Raw genomic sequence first — 16130 nt, 5'->3', positions numbered from 1 at the left:
TTTAATAAAGATCAAAAGTGACCAGCAGCTCTCTGCATTCTAAGAGGAACAAAGACTGCTAGTATTAGCAGCTGAAACTGCTGATGCTGTTCACGGGCCTGCTTCTTTATTTATTATTATTATTTTGAGACAGGGTCTCGCTCTGTCATCCAGGCTGGTGTGCAGTGGCACAATCATGGCTCACTACAGCCTTGACCTCCCAGGCTCAAGCAATCCTCCCGCTTCAGCCAATTTGGGAGGCACACGCCACCATGCCTGGCTAATATATATGTTTTTTCATACGGAATGGGTCCCTACTACGTCGTTCAGGCTGGTCTCAAACTCCTGGGCTTAAGCAATCCTTCTGCCTTGGCCTCCCAATATGTTGGGATTATAAGCATGAGCTATCGTACCCAGCCACCTACTTCTTAAAGTCAAATCTTTGCAGTACAGGGGACCCCCAATCATTTTGTGGGTACTAAATCTATTTCCCCAAACTGATAGGAAGTAAAGGAATGCAGCTAACAAAAACTCTGAAACTGTTACTCTTTCATGCATAGGTAAATATGCATTTAGTCAATAAACATTTATGAAATACTGCTAAAGTGTCAGGAATGATGCTAGATATTAGAGACAGCAGAAGGAGCATAACTTGGACTTTGTCCCTAAGATCTTTCAGTCTAGCGAAAGCAAACAGTGTTGCAGACAATTCATGAAAAAAAAATGTGTTGAGGATTACAGACATGGAAGGGAAGAAGAGGAAGAAGATGCTTCATTCTTCCTAAGGGTGAAGTGTGAAAAAGGCTTCAGAGAGGTGGTGGCACTTTGATTGAGTCTTAAAAGCTGAGCCAGCCTTGGGGGGTAGAGGGAAGGCAAGAGGGGAAGGGATAAATTATAGGCAGAGGAGCAGCAAAAGGGACCCAAAAATGTAAACTCTCCTAGACCATAAGAAGTACTCTGAGAAATTCACAATGGTTCTAGTGTATGTGTTTACTGGGAGGAGGGGTGATGGAGAAATGAGGCCGAGAGAGAAACCATTCAGAGATATACGGCTGGAGAACTGAGCAGCTGCCAGACCTTGAGTTCCCTGTATGTATGCTAAGGAGCCTGGAATAAATCCCAGAGACAGTGAAAAAGACATTGAGGGATTTCAAGTACAAGAGTAACACAATCACATTGTTCTGCTAGAAAGAACACTTTGGACATGCTACAGAAGAGGGACTGAAGGGCTACAGAGTGCGACTGCTGGATTAGTTCAGGCAGCAGAAATCCAAGGTGTGAATTTAGACCCTGGATGTAGACCTGAATATGAAATCGAGGAAGAAATCTTGATGATCGAGTGGTTGTTTGGGGGAAGGGGCAACAGAATAGAGAGGAAGTTGATTCCCAGGTTGTTGTTTAGTGGCTGGGTAACTAGTGGAGCTATTCACCATGCAAAGAAATAGAAGAGGAGGAATAGGATCTTTTTTGCTTAAAAACAACAGTAACAGAAAGAAATCAGTGCCTTCCTGATTATATTCTAGGCTAGGAAATCATATCAAATGAAGTTGCGCTTCAGGCAGTCTTAGAAAATTCTTTTTCTGTCCTTGTGGCTTTTGAATGTCATGGGTTAGATTACCATGTTAAAGATGAAACCACTTTAAATCTGTTTTGGAAAAAGATGGGATATAAATATGTAATATAAAAAACATCAAGATATTTATATTTTAATCTATTCTCTGCACGCATTCAAAAACAAATATAAGATCTTTCTGAAATTCTTCTGTGAGGTTTGAGGGGACTATTCAATTATACACCTTTTCCACAACTGAATTCTAAACCCATTTGTGTTAGTCTGTTCTTGCATCACTATAAACAAATAACTGCCCAGGCGCAGTGGCTCACGCCTCATGCACTTTTGGAGGCCAAGGTGGGTGAATCACTTGAGGTCAGGAGTTCGAGGCCAGCCTGGCCAACATGGTGAAACCCCATCTCCACTAAAATACAAAAATTAGCTGGGCGTGGTAGCACACTCCTGTAATCCCAGCTCCTTGGGTGGCTGAAGCATGAGAGTCGCTCTTGAACCCAGGAGGTGGAGGTTGCAGTGAGCCGAGATCATGCCTCCAGGCACTCCAGCCTGGGCAACAGAGCAATACTCTGTCTCAAAAAAAAAAAAAAAAAGAAACACCTGACGCTGAGCTTAATTGGCTCACAGCTCTGCAGGCTCTACAGAAATCATGGTGCTGGCATCTGCTCAGCTTCTGGTAAGGCCTCAGGAAGCTTATAGTCATGGTGGCAGGTGAAGGGAAGCTAGCATGTCACAAGTTGAGAGTAGGAACAAGAGTGGGGGGAGGTGCCACACTCTTTAAATAACCACATTTCATGTTAACCACCAGAGCAAGAACTCATTCATCACCAAACGGATGGACTAAGCCATTCATGAAGGATCTGCCCCCATAATCAGAACACCTTCCACCAAGCCCTATCTCCAACAATGTGGATTTTAACATGAGATTTGGAGGGGACAAATATCTAAACTGTATCATTATGCCTCTAGTTCCCCAAATCTCATGTCCTTCTCACATTGCAAAATATAATCATCCTTTCTCAATAGTTCTCCCAAGTCTTAATTTGTTCCAATTCCAACTCAATCAAAAGTCCCAAGTCTAAAGTCCAAAGTTTCATCTGGAGATGAGTTCCTTCCACCTATGAGCCTGTAAGATCAAAAACAAGTTATTTATTTCTGAGATACAATGGTAATATGGGCATTGGGTAAATATTCCCATTCCAAAGGGAAAAACTGGCCAAAAGAGAGGGGCTACAGTTCCCATGCAGGTCTGAAACCCAGAAGGGCAGTCATTAAATGTTTTTTTTTTTTTTTGAGATTGAGTCTTGCACTGTTGCCCAGGCTGGAGTGCAGTTGCGCGATCTCGGCTCACTGCAAGCTCCGCCTCCTGGGTTCACGCCATTCTCCTACCTCAGCCTCCCGAGTAGCTGGGACTACAGGCACCCGCCACCATGCCTGGCTAGTTTTTTGTATTTTTAGTAGAGACTGGGTTTCATCATGTTGGCCAGACTGGTCTCGAACTCCTGACCTCGTGATCTGCCTGCCTTGGCCTCCTAAAGTGCTGGGATTACAGGCGTGAGCCACCGCACCCAGGCTATTTATTTATTTATTTTTGAGACGGAGTCTCGCTCTGTGGCCCAGGCTGGAGTGCAGTGGCGTGATCTTTGCTCACTGCAAGCTCCGCCTCCCAGGTTCACGCCATTCTCCTGCCTCAGCTTCCTGAGTAGCTGGGACTACAGGCGCCCACCACCACGCCCTGCTAATTTTTTGTACTTTTAGTAGAGACGGGGTTTCACTGTGTTAGCCAGGATGGTCTTGATCTCCTGACCTCGTGATCCACCCACCTCGGCCTCCCAAAGTGCTGGGACTACAGGCGTGAGCCACTGCGCTCGGCGGCAGTCATTAAATCTTAAAGCTCCAGAATAATCATCTTTGACTCCATGTCCCACATCCAGGGCACACTGGTGCATGGGCAGCGCTGTCCCTGTGGCTTTGCAGGTTGCAGACCCCATGACTGCTCTCATGGGTTGGAGTTGAGTGTCTGCAGCTTTTTCAAGCTCAGGATACAAGCTGCCCATGGCTCTACCATTCTGGGACGTGGAGGGTGGTGGCCCTCTTCCCATCACTCCACAAGGCAGTGCCCTGGTGAGGACTCTATGTGGGGGGCTTCAACTCCACATTTCCTCTCCACACTGCTCTAGTAGAGGTTCTCTGTAAGGGCTCCACCTCTGCAGCAGGCCACTGCCTGGGCACCCAGGATTTCCAATACATTCTCTGAAATCTAGGGGAATCTGCGAAGTTTCCTTCACTTTTGCACTCTGTGCACCTGCAGGCTTAATACCACATGGAAGCCACTAAAGCTTACAGCTTGTGCCCTCCAGAGCCAGCAGCCCAAGCTGTACTTGGGGCCCTTTGAGCTGGAGCTGGAGATGGAGCTGAAGCAGCCCACATGCAGACAGCAGTGTCTCAAGCCTGAGCAGGGCAACGGCCCAGGCCTGGTCCCTGAAACCATTATTTCCTCATAATGCTCTGGGTCTGATAGCAGAGTCTGTCTCCAAGATCTCTGATATGCCTTTTCCCCATTGTCTTGGAAATTAGCACTTGGCTCCCTTTTAGTCACGCTAATCTTTCTAAGCAAGTGGTTGTTCCTCAGCCTGCTTGTATTCCTCTCCTAAAAATGCTTTTTATTTCTCTGGCCACATAGCCAGGCTGCAAATTATCCAAAATTTTACACTCTGCTTCCCTTTTAAATGTAAGTTCCAACTTTAAATCATTTCTTTGCTCATATATCTGACTGTAGGCTGTCAAAAGAGATAGGGGGAAAATTACACAACATTATTCTGGGCAATGATATTTTAGACCTGACCCTAAAAGTTCATGCAACAAAAGCAAAAATAGAAAAATGGGATTATATCAAAATAAAAAGCCCCTGTACCACAAGGAAAACAACTGCATGAAGCGACAACCTTTGGAGTGAGAGAAAATATTTTCAAGGCATACATCTGATTAGGGTTTAATATCCAAAATATATAAGGAGCTCAAATTGTGTGGTGAGTATAGTGAATAATTATGTACTGTACATTTGAAAATTGTTAAGAGAGTAAATTTCAAATGTGCTTACCACAAAACTGGTAAGTATTTGGAGCGATGGATATCTTAATTAGTTTGATTTAATTATCCCATATTATATTTATTAATTATAACATTACATTGTGCCCATAAATACATACAACTGTATTTGTCAATTTTAAATTAAAAAAAAGCAAAAAAAAAAAGGCAGCGGAAATGGAGACCAAGGGCTACATATACTTTAAAGATAAGGAGCAGGTAACTCCAAGATTTGTTGCCTGAGTGGATTTGGGACCAACATCCAGAGGACAACAAAGACAGAAAACTCTGGGTGCTCATTGGTATTCACCTAAAACTGAAAATTTCAAAAAAGTCTACAAATATAATTAGGTCAAACGTGGACATGTATGAATTTACAAGATGTAGAGGCCACAAGTACCAACAGTTACCAAATGATCTGCTCCCCTAAGTGTCCTTCCACATGGTGACAAGGATAAACCTTTCTGTGCCTTTCTACTTGCTTTCACTTGATGGGCTTCACTTTATGGTAAGGAAATCTTTTGCTCATTAACTCCAAAGCTAAACTCTTCATTAGAAAGAGAGAGACAGAGAGAGAGAGGGAGAGAGAGAGAAAGAGAGAGAGAGAAGGCATGGGTACATAGCAACAGTGAGCTTCCCCAAAACTGGGTTAGGCAGTGCCCCCCGTCCCGTCCCTCTATGGCTGGTGGAGGACAATATCTGAATGTGAGAAGTGCTTCCTTATCTCAGACTCACCAGTTAGATAAGCCATTCCACTTTCCCTAAGGAGGAACACTGAAGAAGCAGAAAGGCCAAGAGTGACTTAGGGAAAATCCTTCCTTCTAGAGAACAAAGACTTTCCCCCTAAAGCCCTTGACTAGTAAATTTTTTTTTCTTTCCTAACATAAGCAGTAGATAGGATAGAATTTAATTCCACTCAGTAAGCATCAAGTGGCTTCTGTGTTCCAAGGATTGGACTAGGCACTGGAAATAAAGAGATAAAAGACAAAGTTCTGTCTTCAAGTGCTCACATCCTATTTCTGTAAGATAGGCCTCTAGAAGGAAGATAAACACGTGATAGAGTCAAGGAGTAAGCAAATTATATGGGGAGCAAACAGGAAGTACTAATTAGTTGTAACCTAGGGAATTAGAGTGAATATGAAAAAAGCATCTGGATTTTTTTTTCTTACACTATACACAATATGTCAAGCCATCATTTCCTTTCCATTAGTGAAAGATTTTTGTTTGCCACAGGATGTGAAAGTGCACTATATGCTGTTGTGTGATATATTGGTGGACATATATTCTTTCTACCCCTTTTCTAATAACTGAAACCTTCCTTTCCTTTGGAGAACTGCTCCAGCCCTACCTCTGGGGCCCTGTCTTCCTGCCACTGGGGTAGACAAAAGATCTAATGGGCCAATAGGACTCTTTTTGAACGTACTGACAAAGTTGGAGAGAAAAAGGACCTTATGCCTTATGAGATCCTAAGTGATACGGACCAGAGACTGCTGCATTGCTCCTCCCATATGGCAAAACCTGCTGCAAATGAAACCAACAGGAGGAAAGCAGAGCAGAGAGATGGAATTACAGCAGAAACGATGATGACACTGTTGGAAACCCATTAGATCCACTTCTTAGCCTTCGCAATTACATTAGCCAATAAATTCCACTGGATCTGTCACTTGTATTTATCATAAACTTAGAAATCACTTTATTAATAAAACATTACTTATAAATTGCTTCTACCATGTCTTTGACCTAAGAAAATAAGGTTCAGACTTCCACAAAACTTTATGAAAACCCTGACCACTTTAGTGCCATAATAGATGTTCTAGGAATTGCCAATGATTCCATAAATGACAGTGTCATTTAATGATGAAGCTACTCTGATACAGTATCAGATCAACTAATTTTTCCTATAATATACTTGCATATAACTCAACCCTTCATATTTCCATGATGTATTTTATTCATCATGCATTTTTTGCATTACACATTACTGAAATACAGTTACCTTGATTCTTGTTCTTTAAAGAGATTAAATTCATTTCCAGTTCGAATTTAGTCACTAACATTGTGCTTTGCCTTAACATTCTCTCTGCCCAGCTCATCTTAGTGGCATCTTCAAGGTAAAATCACCTTTGATATGTGAAAATTCTTGCTTCTCACCTTCCCTGAAGGGGAAAATATCAGCAAAATTATAATTTGAAATTGTAATGAACTCTATTTCCCTGCTTCTTAACCTATAAGGATGAAATGGGACAAGTGAAAACATGTAGAGATCTCTGAGTGCCAAAGGCAGACTGTTCTCCATTGCTTTCATATTTTACTTCCCTAACCAGATTTCAATGTCCTAGAGAGCCAAGCGTCATGGATGTCTTGGGATATCCCAAATATGCAAGATGGTATAGGAGCCTAGGGAAAACCTCCCCTTCAACCTCTTGAGTGTTTACTGAAAATCAACCGAAAAAAGGCAGGTTAATAGGAGAAAAGGCATACAAAACTAATAATATGCACGCATGTGCACAGGAGTTATAAAAAATAAGAAAAACTCAAAGAAAGAGTCAGATAGTTGAAGTTTTCATCCTGAGGTTACAGAAGGAATAGAGGCTTAGAGTCTGGCAAGACCAGCTATGGGTGGAAGAGAAGAAAAGCATGGCTAGCAAAGGCAGTCTTGTAATGCAGATGAAACCTCACAGGTAGCAGCCCTCCAAAAGAGTAAGTTTCTGTTAGATCCCCAGAGGTGTCAAACTCTCAGTCTCTCTCTCCCAGGAGCCCATCTGTCCTAGATCCAGACAAGTCACAGCACAGAAAGGCTGGCTGTTTATTTCAGCAATGTAGATTTTCTCTACAGATGTAAATCTCCCCCACAAAAGGTAGTTTTACAGGGCTATTCCTGTCTGCAGGTTCTCTGAATAGCCATCTCAAATATGTCAAAGAAGTATATTTGAGGGTGAAGTATTTTGGTTTCCTTTAATGGTAAAAAAAGGAAGAAGGAAAAATGTATTTACTTTCCTTGGTAACTCGTATCGGTCCAAAGACACCTTGAAGTTATTTCTGATAAATATTTCTAAGTAAACACTATTAGTAAAATACTATTGAATACTAACCATGTGCCAGGCACTATGTTACATTCCTCCTAAAAACATTTCTTCTTTTTTTAACCCTTGTGTAGACAAAGAAAAAGTAGCAGCCTTCTCTCTAAAAGATCATTATATGGTCACATCTCAGCACTGCCTATGATTAAACTACCTCAATTTCTTTAAACATTCTTTATTGTGATGATTAAAATTGTATACATTGTAGAAAATGACTGTGCTATTAGATTGCTATCTTACTGTACTACTTTTCAACTTTTACTACTTAGGAGAGGCAGATTTCCCAATTCTCTAATTTTCTCAACATTTAGACTGATCCATATTTATAAGAGGAAGAACTAGGCTTAGAGAGAGAACAGTACATTCAATGTTCATCTTAGTGGCATCTGTAAGGTTAAATCACCCCTGATATATGAAAATTGTTGCTTTTCACCTTCTTTAAAGGTGAAAATATCATCGATAAAACTGAAATTAGAAACAAAGTTATTTGGTATAATGCTAGATGAAAAATATGGCAACCATAAGTCTCTCCTCCCGCCACCCAAGATGCTGAAAGGAAAGAAAGCCAAGGAGAAGAAAATGGCTCCAGCTCCTGCTGTCATAAAGAAGCAGGAGGCCAAGGAAGTGGTGAATCCCCTGTTTGAGAAAAGGCTTAAGAATTTTGGCATTGGACAGGATATCCAGCCCCAAAGAGACCTCACCCGCTTTGTGAAATGGCCCCACTATATCAGGTTGCAGCGGCAGAAAGCCATCCTCTGTAAGTGGATGTAAGTGCCTCCTGCCATTAACCAGTTCACCCAGGTCCTGGACCACCAAACAGCTACTCAGCTGCTTAAGCTGGCCCACAAGTACAGGCCAGAGACAAAGCAAGAGAAGAAGCAGAGGCTGTTGGCCCAGGCCAAGAAGAAAGCTACCAGCAAAGGGGACATCCCCACTAAGAGACCACCTGTCCTTCGAGCAGAAGTTAACATGGTCACCACCTTGGTGGAGAACAAGAAAGCTCAGCTGGTGATGACTGCACACGATGTCGATCCCATCAAGCTGGCTGTCTTCTGCCTGCCTGCCCAGTGTTGTAAAAAGGGGGTCCCTTACTGCATTATCAAGGGGAAGGCAAGACTGGGACATCTAGTCCACAGGAAGACCTGCACCACTGTTTCCTTCACAAAGGTTAACTCGGAAGAAAAAGAAGCTTTGGCTAAGCTGGTGGAAGCTAGCAGGACCAACTACGACAGATACGATGAGATCCACCGTCACTGGGGAGGCAATGTCCTGGGTCTCAAGTCTGTAGCTCACATTATCAAGCTCGAAAAGGCAAAGGTTAAAGAACTTTGCCACTGAACTGGGTTAAATGTACACTGTTGAGTTTTCTGTCCATAAAAATAATTAAAATAATACAAAATTTCCTTCAAAAAAGAAAAAAATATGGCAAGCATAAAGATACACTTTGAGATAGCTAAATAGCCTCCAATCTTAACCTACACATGGGTGGGCCCTTGGCAGCCATGTTTAAGCCATGTTGTCTGGTTGGATTAAGGGCAGACATATCACCTGTGCCAGACTGATCAGATCCTCTCTCAGGAATTCAGATTCATTGATGCTAGTCTCCCTAGGCTAGGAAGTCGAACTAACGACGTACAAATGTGGGTAATGAGGATGCACCATGTTTGGCCATGTGCTCACCAAGCAGCGAAAGTGGCTAGCTGAGAAAGATAAAAGAAAGAAAGCAGATGTATAGAGAGAAGCAGAGATCTGAATCCACGAGCCCCTGAAGGGAGCCAGGCAGACAGAGAGCTACACCTGGGCAAAAGGGACTAGTTGCCTGGGTCCTTGTAAATGCTCCTGCTCCAGGCTCTGGTCTCTTATGAAGTCCAGTTGTATTTCATGCTGTTGGGTTCTGTGAGAGTCTCCTGATTCCTTATGACAAATTGTTTTGTTGCTGTTATGATAGTTTGAGTGGGTTTCAGTTATTTACAAATAAAAGATTTTTGGGCCTGGCACGGTGGCTCATGACTATAATCCCAGCACCTTCGGAGTGTGAGGCAGGAGGATTGCTTGAACCCAGGAGTTCAAGACCAGCCTGGGCAATATAGTGAGACCCCATCTCTTAAAAAAACAAAACAAAACACAATAACTAAAAAATTTGCTGAGTGTGGTGGCACATGCCTGTAGTCCCAGCTACTAAGGAGGCTGAGGTGGGAAGATTGCCTGAGCCAAGGAGGTCGAGGCTGCAGTGAGCTGTGATCATGTCACTGCACTCCAGCCTGGGGGACAGAGTGAGATCTGTCAAACAAAACAAAACAAAACAAATAAAAATTTCTAACCTAGGCAATAAGCAAATGGTTCTTAATTCAGGCTGAGCATCAGAATGTCCTGAAGAGGTTTTAAAAACACAAATACCCCTGCTCTGTCCCCAGGGATTCTGATTCAGCTGGTCTGGGATATAGCCTAGGCAAGGGAAAATTTTAAAAACCTCCACCTGAGAATTATGGCCCATGGAATGGCAATAGGTAGACAGCAGAAAGCTAGACAGCAAAGGAAAAAGGACATTTCAGATCAAAATAACCATGCCAATAGGGAAGAAAGAACCACAGGATGCAAGAGTACAGCCACTTCCACAAAGCTGCATGCTACAATGGCTGATTTTAGCATCTACTTTCACACAGAAAAACTGTGGTCAACTTTAGACATCTGTCCTGAAAAGAGATTTAAGGTTCTGAGGGGGTATTTCAGGTTTAATTCATGTATCAATAAACTATCCACTGCAGCTTTAAATCTGAATCATTTTGGTACCTGAAAGCATCAAATCTTTTTTAAAAATTATTTAGCTGGACAATTACAGGTTGCGATGGGCTAGGATAGGCACCAACAAAAATAAGATGTGGGTGTGTGCAAAAGAGGCAATTATGTGGGAATTTGGTACATAGAAATTCTCCCCTGCACAGGAAGAAACTGAGTCCAAAAGTTGATTGTATTCATCTGACAGCAAGATTAACACTCAAATTATGGAATAAATTAGTAAGTAAACTACAAATGAAATCACCCTCTTACTAGTTTGACAAAGGAATTCATCTCAGTTAGAACATGGAACTTTTCTGAGGTAGATGAGAAAAATTACTGTAATGTTTGTTAAAAACATTTTTAAACAACCATAAAAAAGGAAATGTAGAGTATTCTACCTTATATAAATGCATCTTTTAAGAACTACATTATTTGGTTAAAAGCATTGGGGACAAACAAAGAAATGGTTAGCTCTCTTTCAAACCCTGGGAATGAATTCTCCACCATTGAATGGGTTGGTGTCTAAAAGCCACATCAGGATTATAGCATTAGTTTCAAGAAACTGATACAAAGAAAGAAAATCTGATTTGGGTCCTAGAAACCTACACTGTTTAATAGATGCATTGGTGGCAAGTAGAATTCTATCATCATTTTATATTAAGGTTCAAAGCACTTTTGTCAAAATGTAGGAATTTGTTTAAAAACTTGAAGAATTTGCTTGTAATTGATCGGAGTGCATCAAAATAGCAATCTATGTATTGGACAGTAACACCCCCAGGGACTCAGTCCTTTATTTCTTTCGTCAACTAGATTGCTTCACATCTCCCATGGGTAGCCCCCATGTATACCAATAGGGATGAATAAGTGTTGAGTGAAATATAATGAAAAGGAACTATAATCATTACCACACATTTATGACATCATTCTAGGCAAGTAAATGATCTTATCTTTTTGAATTCTGCTTTCTTTATTGTAAAACCAAGACTCATCCAAGTTAAATACAAAGGAAGATAGGACAGTTTTGAGAGATAAGCGGTTTAAAGCAAAAGATGGCAGAACCATAATTAAACATTCAGTTTCCTCAATAGCTTGTTCTCCAAATGATATAATAATAGCTAACATTTGTTGAATACATTATATATCAGACATCATTCTCACATATTATTAACTCTTTTAACTCTCAGAATAACCTCTGAAATAGGTACTATTATTATTGTTACTTTTACAATTAAAGAAACTGTGGCACAGACAGGTTAAGTAACTTATCCAAGATAAAACAGCTGGAAGTGGCAGAGCCAAGATATACACCAATGCAAGTATGGCTTCTGATAAACCTTCTCTCAGCCTTTATGCTATACCGCTTCTTGAATGTAGTGACCACAGAGACTTTTAACCTCTCCTTCTAGTCCCTTAAAGTATTGCTAACCTAATGGCTATTTCCAAAATACCAAACCCATGGTGGGTGCCTGACTGTCCATGGGGAAGGCTCTGTAGAACTTTCTGCTCTTGTTACTAGAAAATCAGTAGTTACAGATTCTAACTCTACCTTTAATTAGCCAGGTGCATCTGAACAAGGCTCTCAAGGCTACAATTTCTTCATTTAAATAAATAAATTCTATTAGATGATCCCTGAAGCTATTTTCCAACTCTCTGAAATGCTACGAAAAACAGTAAAAGATTCCAAGCCTCTTCTACCACTCCCCACATTGTCAGACCTTATCAGCACTGCCGTTACCAAGCTTAAAACCAGATCCAGGAAGGTGAGCTGGTTGCAGTGAAACCTGTTAGTATCATAGAGGAAAGCCTGTTTAGGGACTGCAAAGATGCAAATCAGAAAATTACTAAGAGACTAAAGCATGCTGATTGTACTAATCAACTGAAAGGGTGGCTATCTGCTTTTTTAATTTTGAGAAAAATGTAAATGCAGAAAAGTACAGAGAAAAATATAACATATTTTCTGTTTCTTTTTTCTTTTTTTTTTTTTTTTGACACAGGGTCTCACTCTGTCGCCCAGGCTGGAGTGCAGTGGTGCAATCTCGGCTCACTACAACCTCCGCCTCCTGGATTCAAGCGATACTCCTGCTTCAGCTTCCAGAGTAGCTGGAATTACAAGCACCCGCCACCATGCCCAGCTAATTTTTGTATTTTTAGTAGAGATGTGGTTTGACTATGTTGGCCAGGCTGGTCTCAAACTCCTGATCTCAAGTGATCTGCCTGCCTCGGCCCCACAAAGTGCTGAGATTACAGGCATGAGCCACTGCGCCTGGCCAACATATTTTCTATATTTTCTTCAGTTCTTGTTTGTTTTTTTATATATATATAAAAAAATACATATATATGTGTGTATATATATCATAAAATATATGATATCTATCATATATATCATAAAATATCATATCATAAAATATATATCTATCATATATATCATAAAATATGATATATCTATCATATATATCATAAAATATATCTATCATATATATCATAAAATATATCTATCATATAGATCATAAAATATATCTATCATATAGATCATAAAATGTGATCTATCATATAGATCATAAAATGTGATCTATCATATAGATCATAAAATGTGATCTATCATATAGATCATAAAATGTGATCTATCATATAGATCATAAAATGTGATCTATCATATAGATCATAAAATGTGATCTATCATATAGATCATAAAATGTGATCTATCATATAGATCATAAAATGTGATCTATCATATAGATCATAAAATGTGATCTATCATATAGATCATAAAATGTGATCTATCATATAGATCATAAAATGTGATCTATCATATAGATCATAAAATGTGATCTATCATATAGATCATAAAATGTGATCTATCATATAGATCATAAAATGTGATCTATCATATGTATCATAAAATGTGATCTATCATATGTATCATAAAATGTGATCTATCATATGTATCATAAAATGTGATCTATCATATGTATCATAAAATGTGATCTATCATATGTATCATAAAATGTGATCTATCATATGTATCATAAAATGTGATCTATCATATGTATCATAAAATGTGATCTATCATATGTATCATAAAATGTGATCTATCATATGTATCATAAAATGTGATCTATCATATGTATCATAAAATGTGATCTATCATATGTATCATAAAATGTGATCTATCATATATATCATAAAATATGATATATCTATCATATATATCACTTGATATATCAAGTAAAGTATGCCAATCACATTTCTTCCTCCAGTGACAACCACTAATCAAGAATTTGGAGAGGTTATCTGTGCTACCATGTTATGGAAGCACTATTCACAATGGCCAAGATATGGAATCAACTTAAAGGTCCATCAACAGATGAATGGATAAAAAAAATGTGGCCTATATGCATAATGGAACACAGCTGAGGCTTGAACAACACAGATTTGAACTGCAAGGTCCACTTACATATGGATTTTTTCAATAAAGTTACTCCAACCTGTCTCTCCTACCTCCCACTACACTCCTCCACCTCTTCTACCTCTGCCACCTCTGAGACAGCAAGACCAGCTCCTCCTGTTCTTCAGCCTACTCAATGTGTAGACGATATGGGTGAAGAATTTTACAAAGATCCACTTTCATTTAATGAATGGTAAATATGTTTTCTCTTCCTTATGATTTTCTTAATAACATTTTCTTTTCTCTAGCTTACTTACTGTAAGAATACAGTATATATTATATATAATATACAAAGTATGTGTTGACTGTTTATGTTATCAGTAAGGCTTCCAATCAACAGTAGGCTAATAAAGTTTTGGAGAAGCCAAAAGGTATTTGTGGACTTCTGACTGTGTGAGGGTTAGCACCCCTCATCCCTGCATTTTTCTAGGGTTGACTCTACTATTCAGCCATAAGAAAGAATGAGATTCCACCATTTGTGACAATATGGATGAACCTGGAAGACATTATGTTAAATGAAATAAGCCAGGCACAGAAAACAAAATACCACATGATTTCACTTCTTTGTGGAATCCAAAAAAGTTGATTATATAGAAGTAGACAGTAGAATGGTGGTTACCAGAGGCTGGGGTGTGGTGGAGAGGGGGATGGGAAGATGTTGGTCAAAGGATACACAATTGCAATGAGACAGGAGGAATAAATTTCAAGACACCTATGATAGAGCAAGGTGTCTATGGTTAAAAATATATTACATTCTTGAAAAATGTAGAGAGTGGATGTTATATGCTCTTACCACAAAATGGTAACTATGTGAGCAATACATTTGTTTAATTAGCTAGATTTAACCATTCTACAATGTATGTGTACTTTAAAACATCATGTTGTATATGATTATAACATACAATGTTATCTATTAATTTTAAAAAGAAAAAATTGGTGTTCATCCTTCTGGCCTTTTTAAAACATAAAAATAAATATAGCCTTTGTTGTACATAATTTTACCTGTGAAGCAAAGGTATTTCTAAGGCTCACAGCTAGAAGTGTAGCTGCTGGGCTGCAGTGCTTATGCCTGTTCACATCAGACTAGAGGCTGACAGATAGTTCTTCAAAGTGGCTTTACCAGTTTCCTCTTCCATTAGCAGTTTGAGTTCCTGTTTTCTTATATGCTCACCAACATTTAGGGTTTTCGTTTTGTTTTGCCAAACTGATGGCAAGAGTGGGATCTCATTTTTGTATTAATTTTTATTTCCTTAATGACTTGTAAAGTTGAATGCCCAGGTTTCTTCTAAAAATCACCAGTTTATATCCCTCGTCTATTTTTCTATTTTTTTTTATTGATTTGTAGGCATTCTTTACATATGATGATATGATTAAGGCTAGAAGGTCCTAGGTTACAGGAGTCCCGGGATGGCCCCAACTGGGTCAAGGGGACACCACTCTGCTGAGTGGCTCTGTAGCAGAGCAGTATATGCAGAGGCAGAAAGGGTGAGAGCATTCTATTCAGGGACCAGCTAACAGTCCCCAGCTGGGTGGGTGGGTTGTGGACAGGGTCCTCTGGTTCTCTTTCATCTACCTATCCATTTTCCTGGTCCCTCCGCTATGATACACCTCTATTTCCCAGTCAGTAGGAAGGAGAATTATAAATCAGTCATTTCAGCATCACTGATGGAATCACAGAACGAAGGAAAAAAAGTCTGGACTCTCTAAAAACAGGTTTCACATAGATGAGATGATTTAAAGATGTTTCTTCTCAGCTCACAAAATATTAAAGAAAAGAGCAAATGAAACTAAATTGAACTGGAATAAGAAAAACATATTTATCTTTATTTCTCTCTCTGCACTTCAGTTTTTTTCTTCAGGGAAAGAGGGGGAAATAGTTTTGGTCTTTTTGCCCTATGGCTAACTAGAGACAGCCTAGAATTAGAAATAAAACAGATGCAAAATCTTCTCTTCTGTGGGGTGAGTGAATACATAGTTATAAACTCCTTCCCCAAGAGAATTTAGATCTTTTAACATGTAGGCCAGGAGGCTGCTCCATGGTGCTGTCCCAAACTTTCTCAGTAGTTAAGAACCATGCACCCTATAGAGGTTTAGAAAGAAAACAATACTATGAAAGGGAGCTTATTCTCCTTGGCTTTTCTTGAAATAATGATCTCTGTCAAGCCTCAACTGTTAAAATGAATTGTATTTTGAT

General features: G+C 39.7%; 1 protein-coding gene and 1 pseudogene across 7 annotated transcripts in view; one reads left to right on the top strand and one right to left on the bottom strand.

The window, feature by feature from the left end:
- The window catches only part of RAD51B (RAD51 paralog B), a 909884-nt gene that overhangs the window by 384937 nt on the left and 508817 nt on the right, over window positions 1–16130 (bottom strand). The window lies entirely within an intron of this gene.
- On the top strand, window positions 8260–9051 carry LOC109023144 (large ribosomal subunit protein eL8-like; annotated as a pseudogene).

Source organism: Gorilla gorilla, chromosome 15 (assembly GCF_029281585.2).
Source record: "Gorilla gorilla gorilla isolate KB3781 chromosome 15, NHGRI_mGorGor1-v2.1_pri, whole genome shotgun sequence".
NCBI lineage: Eukaryota > Metazoa > Chordata > Mammalia > Primates > Hominidae > Gorilla > Gorilla gorilla.
This window is presented reverse-complemented; position numbering and strand designations above follow the sequence as displayed.